The following is a 19,034-nucleotide window of genomic DNA, read 5'->3' on the forward strand; positions in this document are numbered from 1 at the left end:
GTGGACAAATAAGCGTTCGTAGATTGAAAGAAAGGCGAAATGTAGGACAGCTGTTAATCAAATAATATTCTAATTTCTCTTAATAAGGTTAATATACAAATTTAATGGTATGCATCATGTAATTAAAAAATTAATCATTCCGATATTTAAAAAAAAATGCATTTTAATAAAACAGCTGGGGATGGGTAGGATGCTAAAAACAAAATAGTACCAATAAACATCTAACTGGCTCCAATTGGACAGAGTATTTACAGAAGTCTTAAATGCTATAACCATTAATAAAAATTAAGACTAATCTTACTAATTTAAATACAAAAATCCGAATCTATGACTAACTACTGACTGTACTACATTTTGCTAATGATTTTATTTACAATCCAGGAATTTATTTTCAACTAGCTGTTGTCCGCGACTTGGTCCGCGTTTTCGTCGTTTTTTAAAAGGCAATTAATTGGCGATTCTTTAAATTTAAATAAGACTGCTCGAGAAATGGAAATAAAATAGTATGCCGCCTTTTTTTCCTTCATGAAAAACTTATTATCGAAATCTAAAATGCCTACCCACTACTACTTTCAATAAGCTCGAACGCTCTGAACGTCTATTCGCATCAACAGGCAAAAATTGTATAAAGCCATAGAGTAATTAAAAGTATAAGAGGGTTCAATCCCATAGTAACAAGTAGGCACCATCTTTACCCTAAACTCGATTGCAGCAACACGGATGCAGTCTAACCGAACTAAAATAATTGACATTTTTCACAGTCGTTAAAATAGTCTACTGTAATACCGATCCGTCATAGAAATGAAAGGCGGGCTATTTAAAATTTTAAAATGGTGCGAAATTTAAAATTATTGACCCATTACATCAATTTTTAACAGCGTAAATGCTGTGAATCTCGATCAGAAACTCTACATTATAAAATAGTGCAAGTGTATTAATTTAATTTTTGAAGAGGCTAAGAGTGATAATGTATGTAATTTAAGTTTATTTTTTAAATTTTTTAATTAAATTCGTTAGTGTTTTTGAAGGGATCCTGATACAATTTGTTTTTGTGCTGCTTTAGCACAACACTATCCATGGTATGTATTTTGCTTTTTCTACATTTTGAGGATATGATACAAAAATTACAATTTATCAAATTTATAAATTAATTTTTTATAGACATAAGAACTATATTTCTTAAAAATATGCCCTAAAAATTTTACGTTTACTACCTACTTTTTTGTATAGAGGGTACCCAAAAATGTTAGGGGAGTGATAATATATAAAAACTAACCCTGTAATTAAAATATTCTTTATTCGTATGATATTAAAAAATAGTTGACACTGATGTATACCCTAAATTCTAGATGTCATTGGTCCTTTTTCTTAAATATTCAAGGAGAATCCCTGGATCTTACTCCCATCTTATCGAGGTGAGGTACCTCCTTGAGTAGTGACCTGGTAGAATAGAAGTTGTTTCACTTATTGTGCTTTTGGTACTTCCTAGCAGCAAAGCACTGATGATACCTTTCGTCAGACCTAGTAAAAAAAGTTTAAAAGTTTTTGTAGGGTGGATTTACTTAGTAAAGCTAGACTGCTTTTTAAAAATCTGTATTTTTTGTGACCTCTTTTGTAGAGTGCTAGGGCATATACCATATCTTTGGTTGTCCATGTTGATCTTTTTGTTTTTAAATTTGTAACGCAATTTTGAAAAAAAGAGGCCACTGAAGGATCCATATTTTGCTTTAGTTCTGTAAAAACTTCTTTGGGTTCTTGACAACTAATATGCCGCTTTCAGTTTTTATTTGCTCGAAAACAGTTTGCTTTTTAATTTGCAGATTCTGTTGCTTTGGGTTTTGTTTAGATAATATTTTTTTTTTCTAGTAGTAAGATTTTTAACCCTTGTTTCAGAAATTTGACTCAACGTACTAAATCTCTGTTTTTTTGTGCTATTTTCTCCATCAAAATGCCCTATGCTTCCCACAACCTTTCTTTTCGAATTAGGGTGAATGACCATTGGCCTAGCATATAATGTTCATTCTAAACATTATATAATGTTCATTCTGAACATTATATTGAGATTTCTGGATTATGACAGCAGGTAATAAAGTCAATGTATCTTCCCAAGGTACTTGTGCCTCAACCAGTACTGGGGCATTTTGAATAATACTTGGGCCAGCAATTGGGAGAGCACACTTTCTTAAACGAGTATGTATAGTACTAGTAAATGAAATATCATCAAAATGGTCTTGACATAAATAACACCTTGTTGAGGGTTGGGCTTATAAACCAAGTATTTTAAACCATTCGGACCTCCTAATAATGTCACTTTCAGGTAATTTAAAGAAAATTTTATTTTTGTATGAATTCTCAATAGGCCAATAGTATGTATTAGAACAAGTAGGTGCCTTGCATTTAAAAATGAATTTTCTTGGTGATAACATTATTAGAGCAGTTTTAAAATGGTAAACGACAATTTTAGGTGACCTACAACATGGTGAAAACTATTTGATAAAAAAAATTGCACTTACCCTATCTTAGGGATCTGAAACCACACAATAAAACAACAAAAAAGGTTCTATATGATGAAATTATACTTTAAGCTATAATGACTTTAAGCTACATTTGTAACTACTTTTTGTTGAGAAAAAAACAAAAGAACATGCTCAATGGGCGCCAAAATAAAAAGGAATAAGTAATGGCGATGATCGATGATGCAAAGGTGGGTGGTGGGAAGGGACGAAAGAAAATCGGTTATGTAATGACAATTATGACAGAAGTTGGCCCTCGATGCGGTCTAACCGAACTACATTTTTTAGGTTAAGCTTTAGAACTTGATGATCAGGTTAGGCTACCTTTCGAACACTCTTTTAATATTCATTTCTCTGTGTATGAAGTTCTCGCTCGGACGCCCCGCCTTTTTATACCACACTGCGCGATTGCGCCTAGCTGCTAGGCCGGTCGCGAACGTTCGAGAATGTTAGTTTCACGAAGCTACTTGCTAGGTGACTCGCTAGTCTCTAGGCGCCAAACTAGCCGCCTACCTTTTATATTTATTTTACAAAAATAATCCTTTTAGCATGATTCAGTATTCACACGCGATGGCTTATTGTTAGCATATTTCATGTATAAAGGTCGGGGCACACATATCCGTACCGAGACCGCACCGTGCCCGCAGTGTAGCTCGGCCGTGTCTCGGTGCGTTATCTCCCAAAACACACATCTCCGACACACGGCCGCATCCCGCATCGCATTGGACGGTCATGACGCACTTTAAAGTATTCAGTTTAGATCGAAACTTAATTGGGTTGGTACATTAAATTCATTTCAAAGAAAAATGTTTTCGAAATTTGGTAATGATCAACAAATGCAGCATTCGCAATACGAGAACAACTAAATGATTTCTTTAGTTCTATAGAGGACAGCGTAGATTGGCAGGAAAATACAGCCCTGGCAATTTAAATAATTTAATTTATGGATCATATTTGCCAGTTTTTTTAGATGTTGCATCTTTTTCGCTAAAATGTAGTAAATAAAATCTAGATAGTATCAAATTCATGTTTTTTACTAGTTATTTGGTTTCTTCGCCGTAAAAATTTTTTTTCTAAGACGAAAATCCCAAACAACTAATGTAGAATCTAGTGGTAAAAATATTGGTAATTAAACTTTGTAACCTTTTTTTATGTAAATTTAAAAACTAAATAGCTAAAAATAATTATTATAAACTAATAGCTTCTCAATTTCCATTTTAATTTCCAGCTGTATGATCACTACGCGAACGCACCGTCGTCCGTCACCGTCGATTTTTAAAACAAAACTATTCTAGCTCGTTGCGGACTCGGTGCGGAGTCGGCGCACGGGCACGGTGCGGTCATGTTAAGACTACTTCATATGATTACGAACGACAATTCACAACCGAGACACGGCCGTGCTACGGTGCGTGCTCGGTGCGGACTCGTTGCGGGCATGTGTGTCCCGACCATAACTTTGATGTTTCTATACCGATTTTTATGATTCTTTTTTATGGAATATTTAATAATGTTAACTTTTTTAATTAGGGAAGACTGAGAGTGTTATAAACGTAAGAGTAGATAAACATAATTAGAAAGCTTCGACAGCTAAGTGAGTCAACCATAAAAGATAGAAAATATTTTCGTGTAGCTTTAACCATTCCGAACATTTCCCTTTACTGCTCTGCTTCTACTGATTATAGCGTGATGAAAAGTATACTATAACCAGCTCAGGAATATGAAAAATAATTGTGCCAAGTTTCGTTAAAATACGTCGGGTAGTTTTTGTTTCTGTAACGGTTATACAGACAGCCAACTCATACAGTTATACAGACAGTAAACTCCGATAGTTATTTTGGAAATATATTTTATGTACAGAATTGACCTCTCTACAGATTTATTATAAGTATAGATTTAGAAATCAAAGCAAGCAGAGGTCTTGTCAACTTCTTGTGAAAAACAGGTCCTCAAGCTGTAGAAGTTTGTTAATTAGGTGAACTATCCTAATGTTTCAGCACCAAGAATACCTGAAAATAAAAGAACTGAAAAAAAAACAACGATGGAGAAACGAAACCACGTCAGGGTCATATTTAAGAAGTCTATACTTTTAACAAAGTGATATATTTATCGTTTTCCTAAGTTTCTCAGGATTAAGTTACTAAAAAACTATTTTAACAAATTTTCTAAGCAAAATAATAAAGATAAAATGTAGATTTGGCATATATTATTCATAAAGAAACAATTAAACATATATCATTTACTTAAACTTAGAAAATCTTATAAGGGCAATGAACTGCTTATATTTTCTGCAAATAAAAAGAGAATAGAAACCATACCACGTGTACTAATCTAAAAACTTTCACAAAACAGAGACATTTAAGGTCTATTGGCACAAGAACAAAGAGATCATTACAGACGACCGTTCAGCTTAATATACCCAATATAATAGTTCTTTCTAAGACATAAAAAGAAGCCCTTTAGTTTTATGTATATATTTTTGAAACCAAATAATTTTTGTATTATTTATTATAATTACTTATAATATATTCGCTAAAATTTCAAAATTTCGCAATTATGTTAGCCTGTGTCATTGTTTAAAACATACTATCCTGTAAATAAGTCGTTGATTCCAAGAGATCGTTCTATCTCACAAATCAATAATTAACCGTTGTGAAAAAAAAAAAAAGGATCAATTCACTGATAAAAAATGAGATTATTCTAAATTGATACAAAAACTTTTTTATCGTATCAGATCTGTATTATTTATTTTATTAATGATTAATAAAAGTAATATTAATAAACTACTTCAACAAGCCCAAGATTTTCATTCGCTATTCTTAGAGGAAACCTGCATTATAGCTTCCTTTCTTGATTGTTTGTATAAATTAAAGATTTTGGCTAGTGACAAAATTCTGAACTTATCGTAGATGTATGAAAGTCAATGTGTTTCCCAGTGGCCTTTGTACAATGCGAATAAGACTTTGTATAATGTAGGTCATTTTGTATAATGTAATATACTTCTTTGAGTCTTTGCAAACATTATCAAGTTTATTTTGTAATGTTTGATTATCAACAAATTAAATTCGTGCTTTAATGAGACGAACTTAAATTGTTTTGGTTTTCTTATCAAATACCAACAAAAACAGTCATAAAAACATACTTTGTTTAACATTTTGAAAAGGTCTGTTTAATGCAGTATGAAAATATATTAACTTATGTTAGTGGTTCTTTTTCACTTTGATCATTGAAAATTCTTTATAAAGTTTTATTGTTTACAAGGTAGGTTAATAAATATTGAGTTTTTATGCTCATTTTATGAAATATGGAAATTAAAGTATCTTTAATTAAGAATTGAGTAGCATTTAAAAGTATTTCGTTGGTGAAACAAATATTGGTTTTATTTTTTTACGTATTTAGAGATTTTTTGCTACCTAGAAGTTTAAAATTATAAAAGTTATGCTTTTTAATTCTTTATCTTTTATTGCAAGCTTATAACATTTAATGAAGGTATCTAGCAGTTTGTTAAAATATTAAGTAAATATAAGTTTAGAATGCAAAATTTGGAATACCTATTTAATTTTTGCTCCTTTAATAAAATAATAATACACTTTAACAATAATGTTGAATTAAATTTTTAGTATTTTTATGTGAAGAAAGACATTATTATTAATAAATAGATTTTTTAAAATTTAGAATTATTAAATAAAGACAAAATAACAAATTAGTTTGAATGTATTTTTACCAGATATCAGTGAAATAAGATAAAAATTTTATAATTAAAAGAATATAAAATTGTGACTCACGTAGAAAAGCAGCACCAATTAATTATAAGTTTTTATACAATTAGATGGCTTTCACTCCTTTCTTCTATATAAATATAAAGAAACAGAACTTTTATAAAATTATTCCTAATATTTATAACGAATAAGATATAAGGTGGTTATAATAATGGTCCAAGATACTTATTTTTGTTAAGTTTGTTCTATTTAAGCAGTTTTAATTATTTAACTTTATAATTTTTACTCGAAAAAAATTGTCCAATTTTTTTCAAAGAGACTGGTTTAAATTAAATTAATTAATCAAACTTCAAGTCACAGGTCTTAAATGCATTGATACTTGTTTTTAATATGTGATTACTAGTCTCCGTTTCGTTTTGTTAAAATTTAACTGTAACTCTGTACTTCTACTGTTGCTTGTAAGTTTTTCTTTTTATTAGTAAATACGCAGAAATATCTAATGATGCCTAATCCTATTAATTTTGAAATAAATATATTTGACCTCTGTGAATTGCAGTTTGATTTATTGCTATTTGCTACTTCTTGTTTTATTTTATAATGATCTTCTCTCATAAGTTCCCTAAAAAGTTTGCTTTTAGCGGTTTTGTAATTGCAAGAAATATATAGGATTGTTCTTTTATAATTTAACTTTTGAATTAACAAAATATAGTATTTTTGAATTTGATTTTTTTTATCTCTCAGCAAATTAATAGCTAGAAATTAATAAGACAATATTATATGCTACGGTTGCAGTAAAACACACAAAATAGATATAGACATAAAGCAAATATTTATTTACAAGGCGATAAGTCAATCAACCCGTTTGTTGGACCACAATTTTCATATGCACTTTAGTTAAAATATACGTACCACTATTATTTGGGACAATACTTATTTTAACGTGGTATTTGCGAACGGGTCGAAAATCTCGAAAATGGAGATACTAGAGACCAAAATATATGAATTGATAAAAAATATATATACAAATATACCTTAGTCAAAAAGTTGATAGTTTGCGAGATACAGGGTGTCAAATTTACAATTTTATTTTCTATTTTTCTTTATTACTCGAGAACTATTTCAGATTTTTGCATGAAACTTGCTATAGGAAGTCCAGTTTCGAAATTTCTCAACCTTTTATAGACCTGTAAAATATTACAATAAGAACTTTGCTTAGCCAACGTCTAATTATGGTCCTGTTTAGCCTTCGTAAACTAGTGCTTTATAATATTTTTCCTTTTTAACAAGTTTTATAGACAAGTTGTTGATTTGACGAGATATAAGGATAATAACTAGTAAGGAGTAATAAGTATAATAACTAGTAAAACATAAATCCACTACAATAGAAAATGTCCATCTTTCCTCATGCCTTTAAATTTCCCTCTTTCATCTTCTTCTTTATATTATCACTTATTTCCCCTGTTTTACATTGAAAAATTATATTTAAAGTTTTACAATAAATACAATTTTTCTATAATATAATTTATCGACAAACTAACATTTATCGGCCAACTAGAGCGGAAAATCTTGAAAAAAATAAAAGAAACTGCTAGTAGCCTTTGATAAGTACAAAAATACTGATGTTATCGAAATTAGATCTGTCTACGAATGATCTGCCTATATTTCGTCATTTATCTTCTAAATGTTAAAAATGTTAAATATTAAAAGTTTTTAAGATTGCCCTTAAAGTAAAAAGCTCTATTTTCTAGAAGCCAAAAACATCCCAGTTCTCGTGTATGTGTAAATAATATTTCCCTTTAAAGGTAAAGTCAGATATGCGGTCAACTAAAATCCAAGCTCTTTAAATCTTTTTTCCTTTAATGCCAACGTTTCGGCCTATGTTATGCCTCTATCAGGGCGCTACAAATCTTAAAAAATATAGTAAAAAATAATTGTTAACAAAGTTTCGTTCATGGTATAAAATGGTCAGAAACAATATTAAAATAAATGAAACTTATTTATTATGTTGTTGAGTAACTATTTCAGTTATTCAAATTCATCTTTAAAATATAGAGATGCAAGAAGCATAACATCGCCGTATTGAGAGTGTAAAAGACGACATATTAAATAATATTTCCTATTGGTACGCTAGGGACATCATGAGCTTGATTAATCATAAAACCGTTTAATTTTGCGTTGGATATAAGGGATATTGGTCTCTAGTTTTTTAATATGATCGATATTTCACTTTTAGAATATTTTAATATTTTTGGTAATTTTTTTTCTTTAGAGTAATAATTGCTTGTTCTACTCTTTGGTTGAGTCACCGAGACAACCAAATGTTACTTGTGGTTTGTTAAAATTTAATATTAATTGTTATTTTGTTTCTGATGCTGTCTAATTAAACCAAAAATGTTTATTCGTAGCATTTTCTCTAAATATTAATAACAAAAAAATAACAACTATTAAATAAATTACATACATCTAAATCTTTATTTAAATATGTTAGTATAGTAAAATTTAAGTAGATATCTAGCAAACGTTCTGGCAAATCCATTACCGAGGACTCTTAATTAACTAAATATTGTCCCAAGATGTATTTAATTATACTAATTGTGAGTATTGTTAATTATCATCTAAATGATCACATTTGACGCAAACCCTTTGTGGAATTATGTCTGCCTCTACCTATGCTATGTACGTTTAGTTATACATATACCTCTATTTAACAAAGTTTGTTTAGTTAGCTTAAATATTAAAATTTAACTTTGTTTTTATATTATATTTGTTTTTAATTTTTATGTAATAACAATATTATAAGTATTATACATATAATTATGTATTTGGTACCAATATAAAATAATAAATTACTAAGTCAGGATAATAAAATTTAAATATGAACTTTTTATAGCTATTTATGCCTTTTAATTCTTAATGATACATGATAGTTGATTATATTAATTAAGACCAGGTAATCTATTGACAAAGTCATCCAATTAACAATTTACCTAACTGTATATTATTTACTTAAAATTAACGAGCAGTAATTTCTCATAATTAATAAGTTTTTTTATGTAAGTTTTTGTATGTATCATCGCCCATTTTTCATAAGAAGTGCCTCGAATCTTCAAGACGGTAAATTATGAAATGATGATAAATTCTTCATATTTTTAAAAATTAAAGACATTTTTGCAACGCATTTCCAGCATAATTTAATTAAACACACAGGCTTCATACTGTCAGTACATTAGCATTGTTCATCAACTAGTTACTGGTGTACATCAACTGCGCTTCTGACCTTTTTAAATTTTTTAATAAAATAATGTATGCGTAATAGTAACGTGGCATAGCTAGCAAATGGCACTAGAAAAAGTTAACCTAACTTAAGACTTTCATATAAATAGGCATATAACCAAGAACTATATTAAATATTTTCGAAAATTTAATATTTTTATTTTAGGTGCAATTTTTAATCAGAATGTTCTATGCAATGCATATTAGAAAAATAAAGTAAATTTAATAAGGCATAAATGGGTACTGGTCTAAAAAATACTCGGCTGTTATGTCGATTGGTCTTTTTAGTTAGGCATTTTTGTAAACACAAGCTTTTCCTATAGGGTGGGTGATGTAACAGTGGTTTACTTAATTTCTATTTTGAAATGGGACATATTATATATTAATAAATTTTTAAAACCTTCTTATCATAATTTAGGTACTATACCTATCTTATAACTGCTGCAGAAATATTAAGTACTTTCAGATGAATTGGAAAAATGTATTTTAAAACAGTACTAAAAAAACTAATAAGTAACACTATATATATCTTAATAATTAAAACAAAATTTAATATCAATTTAGTTAGGTAGATATTTCAAATGTCGAACATCTCTGCAACGTCGTTTTCTCAAACAAAATCTGTGCTAAAATTATTAAGCTTCTCAGGCGTGACCGATGTAATTGCAAGCATTATTTTGCACAGTCTTAAATCATGTTTTATACGTAAGAATTTAAAAATATCTTAAAGAAGTCTAATGGCGCAAGTCCTTCTTGCATCTAGTGAGAATTCTTCCAGACTCCTATTAATTATTTTGTGATTATAAAATATAAGTGTTCTTATTGGATCACGATGGGATCGAACCTTGCCATCATTATATTATAAGATCATATTCTTTTATCTTCCGTTAGCTTGTAAGTTCGTAAAATTTTATACCTACGTGTTTTATTTTGTTTTAATGTTATGGATTTAATTAATGGATATAAGATTAAAATCCATTATTGGGGCTGCTTTTCTAGGCATACTAGAATTACATTACGTATAGATTTGCATTAAACTTAAATATAACATCTAATTTGGTTTCATCATCGATTGTTTGGGTCGCTTCTTTTGTCAATTAACCATATCCAAGCTCGCAAAACTTATTTTAAATTTTACTTTTTGTCCCTTAAGATAGAGGACAAATTTAGAAAATATTTATGAAAAAAATGAGCCACTTTTATTTGTGTCTGTTTATAGAGGAAAGTGTGGCACCTAAATTGGGGAGGTCGAATTTTCATATACACACACCTTTGCAGAATCAAGTGATCGATTTAATGGGTTGCAAAGTGTATTTAAGAAAATATGGATGTTGTTTTTAAGAAAATAACTTTAACATCTACTAAGGTACATTTATTAAAAAACAACTTTCTTATAAAAAAAATAAATTCAAAAGACACGATAAATGGTTAAGTCCTTAAAACATAATTTTTCTTTTTTTGCTGCTGCAAGTAGGGCATTTAAACACCACTACGGCCTTAGGACTAAGATCCGCGCATAGTGTGCGGGCCCACTTGTAACACACAGTACAGCGAACCCAGTCTTCACCTTCGTGGTCATCTGAATAAAGACCACTGCAGTTAATACACTCCGCATCTTCATCTTCATCAGACATTGGGTCATCTGCAGAGTCATCCGTATATTGGGCTTCGCCTTCTTCATCAGATGATTCTTCTGAAGAGTCAACTTTTTTCCCCTTTTTGGGCTTACTTGGTTTTACAGGAGCTGCAGCTTTCTTTTTTTTGAGCTTTGGGTTTTGTTTAGTTTTCTTGTTTTGTGACTCTTCCAAATACGTTTTATATGGCGTCCCCGTAATATGTTCTGCTGATCCGGAACGGGCACTTTGTTTGCCTGGATTCAAGACTGGCACAGGGCTTATTTCGCTAGGAATAACAAACTTCTGTTGTTTGGGAGTTGCCGGTATTTTAGGATTATTTTGCTGCCTTTGTCCATAACAGGATCGCTAAGGTTGTATGCCGGAAGGACCGGGATTAGATATGTCTTCTTTAAACTTTTGTGGCCTAGGAATTGCCAGTGTTGCGGGACTGTCTAACTAATTTTGACCAGAACAAGACTTCTGACATTGTAAGCTGGATGGACCAGGTTTAGATATGTCCTCTGTAGAACTGGTTGACACTATTGGATGATTTCATAAATTCTCATCAGGAATGGGATCATTTTGTAGAGCTGCCGTATGTAGATTTGGAACTGTTTGACCAACAATTGTGTTAAGAAACTCGTGTGATCCAAACTTATGGCGATTACAGGGAAACAAGCCCGCCTTTTCAAAACCTTTTGCAGCGATTTCAGCAGTCGCCGCTTTTCGGTAAGCATTTCCAAAAAGCTGCCCAATCTGGTAAACTGTTACCACTCCCCTATCAGCATGATTTCGAAGCCACATTTCTATTTCTTATGAATAGTAAGTTTTAAATGGTGACATAAAAGAAAGATCTAGCGGCTGCATCTTGTGCGAACTGTGGGGAGGGAGGCACACTATGTAAACGTGTTTACTGCGAGCTAGGTTAATTACCTCAATATTTCTGGTATGTGTAAAATGACCATCAAGCACCAGGACAGCTGGATTATCTGCTGTGGGCTCTACATGCTTTAAAAAATGTTTAAACCAATCGGTAAATAATTTCGACTGAATCCATCCTGAAGGGTGACAGGCATAAATGGACCCTAGGGGTGTTCCGTCCATAAGTTCTTGCTTCATATTTTTACGCGGAAATATCACTAGTGGAGGAATGAGGTGACCCGAGGGGTTCATGCATGTAACTATAGTGATAAGTGAACCTCGTTCGGCAGCTTGAAAAGCACCTATTTGCTTTATACTTTTACGCTGAATGCTTGATCTTTTCCATAATGGTTTCATAAATATCAAAAAACCTCGAAACAGCTTCGCGTGTAAACCCTTTTGCTCTTGCGTAGGAAACGCCTTGGGGAGTTCGGACGGAAAGCTCTTTATGTCGTCTCATAAAATTTCGGTGCTATTTTTTACCAGCTTGTTACTTTTCTTTAGAGAATGGATTCTTTAAATTGTTCAGTTTTGCCAGCTGGTAAGCCATGCATCGTACGCCTTTTCGCGAAAGGCCAAAATATTTTTCTTCCATTTCAAGGCAATATGCAACCAGTTCCTGTTTTAATTCTTGCGGTGAAATCGGATTTCTACCCATTTTGGTTTTAATTACCTTATCAGGAGCCTTTATTTATATAATTTATTAAGTGCCTTTATTTATAGCATAACGTTCTAAGGTTGTCTGTGGAACATTGAAGACCCGAGATGCTTTATAGCTACCTATTTATTTAATTTGCATAGCTTGTACCGCCGCCTTCATTTGAACAGGATCCCATGTCTTTCGTTTTGGCATCTGCAAATAAAAAAATGACATACTTAGTTGCAATTTATTACTAAATGGTTCCTAATATGGGCAGCCCCAAATTAGGACTCCCTTAACTCCCCGTAATAGGAGACCCAGTCCGCTAAGGTTTATAACCTCAACTAATAAATACTAACTTTTTATTATTTAAAATAAACGTAAAGCATCAATATTTTATCTACAAAGCTTCATTCAATAAAAAAACAAATCCTTAATCACTTACCTTGCCGTAGTTATTAATGAAAATCGATAACACGAATAAACTTTATAAATATTTACGTTTAGATAACGTAAGATCACGCTTTCATGTTTTGAATAAAACAGGGGTTCATTGCTGCAGTGTAGGTATCCAGACATACTCTACAAAATAGAGTGCGTGCGATTAGTCGTATACCCTTACCGTCTAAAATTTTAGATCTCCCCAAATTAGGAAACCTCCCTATATTCTCCCGTGAAATGATAAAACATAGTAAGTAATTTTTGCAACATTTAGCAAAATATATAATAAATGTAGCAAATATAGCAAATAGTATAATGAATATAGCAAAGTAAATAAACGGATTGGATACAGCGGTGTTTTTAAACATTAAAATATGGAATCTAGGTTATTCATTTTCTAAATCATTTTACTACGTTTTTGCATGGTATTACTAGAAAATCGTTAAAATCAAAATGTTAGTAATGTAAAATACTTGGTTTTTCCATTGTAATAAATGAAGCATATTTAATTGATATGCAAAAGAAAAACATTATAACTGTACATATTATCTTTTTCCCTGGGATCTTATTATAACTTATTTTTTAAATTCAATAGCAAAAAAAACTTGCTATGTTTTTCTCTTGAAAGGCTGTTTTGCTATGTTTTGCCAATGAAAAAGGGTAAATTTTGAGGACTTACTAGGAATTTCCAACAGCTATAAAACGTTTATCTGTAGGATTTTGGGGAAAAAATTTGTATTGGATAATAGGAAATACCTAGCACTAAAAAAAGGTAACAAAATCTAAATTTTGTAAAAAATTGAGTTACTAGGTTTTTCGGGGAAATATTAGGCGACTCTCCTCTACATATGTACGATATTGTACCTAATTTTTCTAAATTGTTCTTAGAAATCAAAAAATAAACAATATACAGGGTCTTTTGTTTAAAGTAAGAAAGTTGGTTTTGGCTAATTTTTTTTTCTGCTAATTGCAAAACTTTAAAGCCAGATTTCGGATAACAAAACTAAACAAATACTGCTCAGTCCTGGCTTCATTTCGGGTTTCAGTAAATTAGCGTTTTTATTTATTTAGGTAAATTTTTTTATATACCAATATTTGTGATTCAATATTATCGAAGTTTTGGGTTTATCAACATTTTTTTTTTGTCTGTATAAGGATAAAATTTGGGAGTTTTAGAAACCGGTGCAACATTTAAATACTTGATGAAGGACGCATATCTTAGAGTCAGTAGCTCAAGCGCACTAGATTTAAATTAATTATGCATGTTATATTATCCATCATAATTATCATTTGTCTCGGAAATTAACCAAAGGACTTCTGTTGATAAGCACTTCTAAATTAAAAACTCTTTTCTATAGTTTTATTAATTTATTATTGATTTTATTAGCATAATTACCATTATACTTTTTCCACCATAATTATTATACAGTCTGCCAGTTATCCAAATATTCTGAGCTCTTAAACTTTAATATTAAAGTTGATGAAATACAAATGGATTTTTAAAAATACTGCTCTACCCCATATTACATAGCAAATCACGCATAAAACGAGTAAGCAATTACAAATAAATTTATATTATTAGGTTATATAACACAGATCGATGCATGAACAGAGAATAAGCTTTGAGTGATCAAAAATTTATATAGAATAGCCACGGACATATGCACGTAATCATCGATAATAATAATTTTCAATTACATTGAAAAAAAAAACTTAACTTGAATTTAAACAAACCTTTTTAAATGTAATGCATTTGACCTTTAATAAACGCTTGATAATAAATTATAAATTTTATTGAAAATATCATATATAAATTTATACAAATCTTTCCGACTTCAGCGGAATATTATATTTATTTTCAAACAATTTATGAAAATAACAGTTGTTACCAGTTTATAGTTAATTATACATGTAGATATAAAACTGGTAAAATTTACCGGCCAAAAATAAATGTGTATACGAATAATTTATGAATGCCGTATTTAAATATTTATTAAATATGAATTTTAGACAAAAGATAATTCTTGTTTAATTGAAACGAAAAAAAATGTGATTAAGCATTTCATTATTCTGTGTAATGAAATACTTAGCAAACTCATCCTGATTTTTATAGGCGCGCAAAAGTAAATTTAAAAACGTGATATATTTGGGTTTAAAGGAAATTTTTGGTTTAGCGAAGTAAGAACTTACCATGATCACATGATATAAGTTGGCCCTGATATTTTTGGACCAGAATTTTGGATTTTCAAATTTTCTAACCACAAAACGAGACTCTAGGCCTCGCTCACCACCTTAGGTATGTAGCAACATGTTGGTAATTGCCATAGAATTGATTGTGTGTTTATTTTACTGATTTTTTTTGTCCTCTATTTTAGAGGCCTCACCTTTTTCTCATTCTCTCCTCTATTATCTGGTCTCTTCCTATTCTCTGGTTTCTTCTGGTCATCCCAACACTGTTGGCAACCGGCTGAAGTGAGCCTCAACACAGCCTGGACTGAGCATTGTACTGTGGCTCTGCGATTTTGGATTGGAACTTGCCTGAAATCGACTTGCCCATGTGGTCGTTACCCTGGTTGTAGCTGACTGGTTCCAGACTGTCGAGTTAAGCTACCTTAACCAAAATACACAAGAGATTAGAGGACACGCAAGTTTTTGCACATTTTATTTTATTTTTCACTTATTGAACGGTTTGATTTAGGGTTGGGGGTTGATTTATTACTTTGAATTTTATGGGTTTATTTTCTTTTATGTAAAACAAAAACGTTAAGGGGTTCTTGCTAAGTCTAATAATATTAACCTAAGGGTTTTCATTTGAGTCGAGCATCGACATAATTGATTTTGACATTGAGCCTGGATCACCTTGTAAGGGATCGGCTATTTGCTACAAATAACCTATTTAGTCATAATGTTGGTTGTTGGTTAACAGGTTGTATTGCATCAACATACCATTAATAGGCTTTTAAATTCGAACCTTACTATTTAAAAGTTTTATTTAGATTAATGTGACTTGACTAGAGATTGTAAAAGGTATTTTAGGGCCAGTGAGGTATTATAAATTAGGCTCCAAACATATACTTCTTGTAAACAACACGTGATCACGTTTTGGATTTTCCCCTTGAACAGTAGTTCAGTGCGGATTTGTTTTTTTTTTTACTAATTCCTCGCAACGTAACCTTCGTACGCTAATTAAGCATACCTCAAGTAACTCTTAATTCTTTTATCAATTTTTTATTTATTTAAAATTACTACAGTATTACATTTTGAATAATTATCTAAATTTAAATATCTCAGTGGAATTTAATTTTTTTATATAAATGGAAGTGACTATGTAAATTCTTGGATGATTATATCAATCTGGTGGACCTATGGATTGTTATTTGAGTTTATCCCAAATTATTTTTAAAATATTGAAATCAAGTGGCGCTCTTATTAAAATTTCTCCCACTACCTTCTCCACTGTCTAAAAGCTGGCGGCCACCAAATCTCTAAATCTTTTAAAACAAAATTTGCTTGTCTAGAGATTTTTTTGTGGTTGGATAATAGGTATGACTCACACGGGTTGGAAATAAATTGGTTTGAACCGAGTTACGCGCTACACTAATTATTGATTATATAACCTTTAGTTAGGAGAAAAATAAGTATAACTTACGCACTAGCCCCAAAAATCGTTCCCTATAACAAAAAGAAAAAACAGAATTACTCATTAATGTTGAAGCTTCTAAGTCAGAGAATATTTAAAAAGTAATAAACAACAGGTTTAACTTTTTGAGGTATTATGTTGTTTTAGAAAATTTTTAGGATATAACCCTAAGCATTGCATTAGTGAGATATAAAAAATATTATTTAAGGTATTCGCAATGTCATGTTTTTTATTAAAATATATACCTAAAAATATGAATACAATATACTGAGATCTTACATATGCAAATACCCACCATGGCGAAGCATCTAGAACCTTAAAATGTAGACTTTTTTTAAAAATATGGCTAGACCGCCACTTGCTCTCAAGCCAGGTTTCCGATAGAATAGAAATATTATATCTGCGTCATTTTGATGTGAGAAATCCAAAATATCAATATTATCAAAGCCCATGCATTCCATGCAATAAACTGTAATTAAACTTTGTAAGATGATTGAGATTTAATTTCTTTCTTAAAACTTAAAAATTTGATTATTTTATTAAAAGTGCAAGAGACAAATAAGGTTAAATACATGTTAATAATTAATAATTTAATTTAATTTTGAAATCACAAGATATGTAATTTCTTATCCGATTACGGGAGGTATGTAGTTATATACTTTTTGTTTATAACTACTCAATGCAGGAATCTTTATATTTTTGAAATTTGAGCTTGAATAAAATTTAGGAAAATATTATGTATATAACTACTAGAGTCGCGTTGTGTACAGCAGTGGTTGCACATGTTGTTCGTGAGCTCCGCATTATTTCGTATATTCTAACTGCTATAAATTTTGTATTCTTCAGTTGCAATGATGGATAAGTGTGTAGCCTGTGATTCTAAAGTCAGCAGAAATCAACCTGGAATTCCATGCGATGTTTGTAAACAAGTATACCATGCTAACGCGCAGTGCTGCGAAGTGAGAAAGGATCAGGTAAATTTATTTCGACCAACCTCTGGTGTAAAATGGAATTGCCCATCATGTCGTACTGGGCACCGTGATGACCAAGAGTCTAGCGATCGGCGATCATCGATGTTGGCGTCGGCGGCGCCAAGACGACAGTCGATTATTATCGGCAACGACGCCGGTGGCCGCGGTAATGGTACTAATACCGGTGCGCCAAACGCTGTTTCGTCGGCGTCACAGGGCTTGTCGGCTGTTTGCTTGGAAAATGAACTGAGGATGCTGCGGGAGTCTGTTACATTTTGTTCTGACAAAATTTCAGATTTTGAGGCTACTTTAAAAGCTCTTTCTGAAAGCATTAAATGCATTAAAATCTTGAGAGAGGAAAACGAGAGATTAAAGGCTGATTCTCTGTTAATCACGCAAAAAATTAACTCACTTGAACAGTTTTCCGATCCAATAATATTGAGATCCATGGGATACCAGAAATAAAAAATGAAAATCTTATTACAATTGTAAATAATATAGGTAAATCTATTCAGTGCGATATTGAAGAAGAAAGAATTGATTTTATTCATCGTGTCCAGAGTCGAAATCAAAATCTACCAAAGCCTATAGTAGTTCGATTTTCATCCCGCATTTTTAAGGAGAAAGTGATGGGTGCTGTGAAAGCCAAGATTCGTTCTACTGGGAAAAATGGACCTGGTTTAATGCTGGCCAGTGCTCAAAAGCCAATATTTATCAATGAAAACTTAATCAGCGAAAAGAAAATATTGTTGAAGGAGGTCAAGCAGTTTGCTAAGGATCATCAGTTTAAATTTGTCTGGGTCAAGAATGGCAATATCTTCTTGAGGAAAAATGAAACATCACGAATTTTTCTTGTGGGAAACTCATCTGTTTTGGAGAAGTTGGGTGATGGCTCTGCGTAATATATTTATAATGTTTCATTTATTAAGATATTTTTGTTAATAAAATGGCTCTTCACGTATATTGCCAAAATACAAGGGGCTTAAGAACCAAGCTTAATGAATTTTCTTTGGCTATGGATGGAATGAACTTTGATATTGTTTGTTTAAGTGAATCCTGGCTTAATAAAAACATATCTGATGGAGAACTGTTTGACTTAAATAAGTACAATGTCTTTCGACGTGATTGGGAGACAAAAATTTCACAAAAGAAGGATGGGGGTGGCGTGTTAATAGCAACCAAAAAAGTGCTTAATGCAGTTAGTGTACCAGGGTTTTTCAGTGATGCAGAGGATGTATGGGTGGCTTTAAAAGTCGGAATCAATACAGTGTATTTTTGTAGCGTTTATATTCCGCCAAGTGAT

The 19,034-nt window shown here is 31.3% G+C and overlaps 1 protein-coding gene across 4 annotated transcripts in view; it reads left to right on the plus strand.

Moving 5' to 3' along the window:
* Window positions 1-19,034, plus strand: part of LOC126742300 (slit homolog 1 protein) — a 651,615-nt gene that overhangs the window by 333,110 nt on the left and 299,471 nt on the right. Inside the window, exon 1 of one of the 4 annotated variants that reach the window (XM_050448939.1) lies at window positions 5,652-5,771. The exons of the other annotated variants lie outside the window; for them this stretch is intronic. The gene's annotated coding sequence lies outside the window, so the exon portion shown is untranslated. Of the gene's footprint in view, window positions 1-5,651; window positions 5,772-19,034 lie in introns of those variants that run through there. 4 annotated transcript variants of the gene reach the window in all.

Source organism: Anthonomus grandis, chromosome 11, assembly GCF_022605725.1.
Source record: "Anthonomus grandis grandis chromosome 11, icAntGran1.3, whole genome shotgun sequence".
Classification (NCBI taxonomy): domain Eukaryota; kingdom Metazoa; phylum Arthropoda; class Insecta; order Coleoptera; family Curculionidae; genus Anthonomus; species Anthonomus grandis.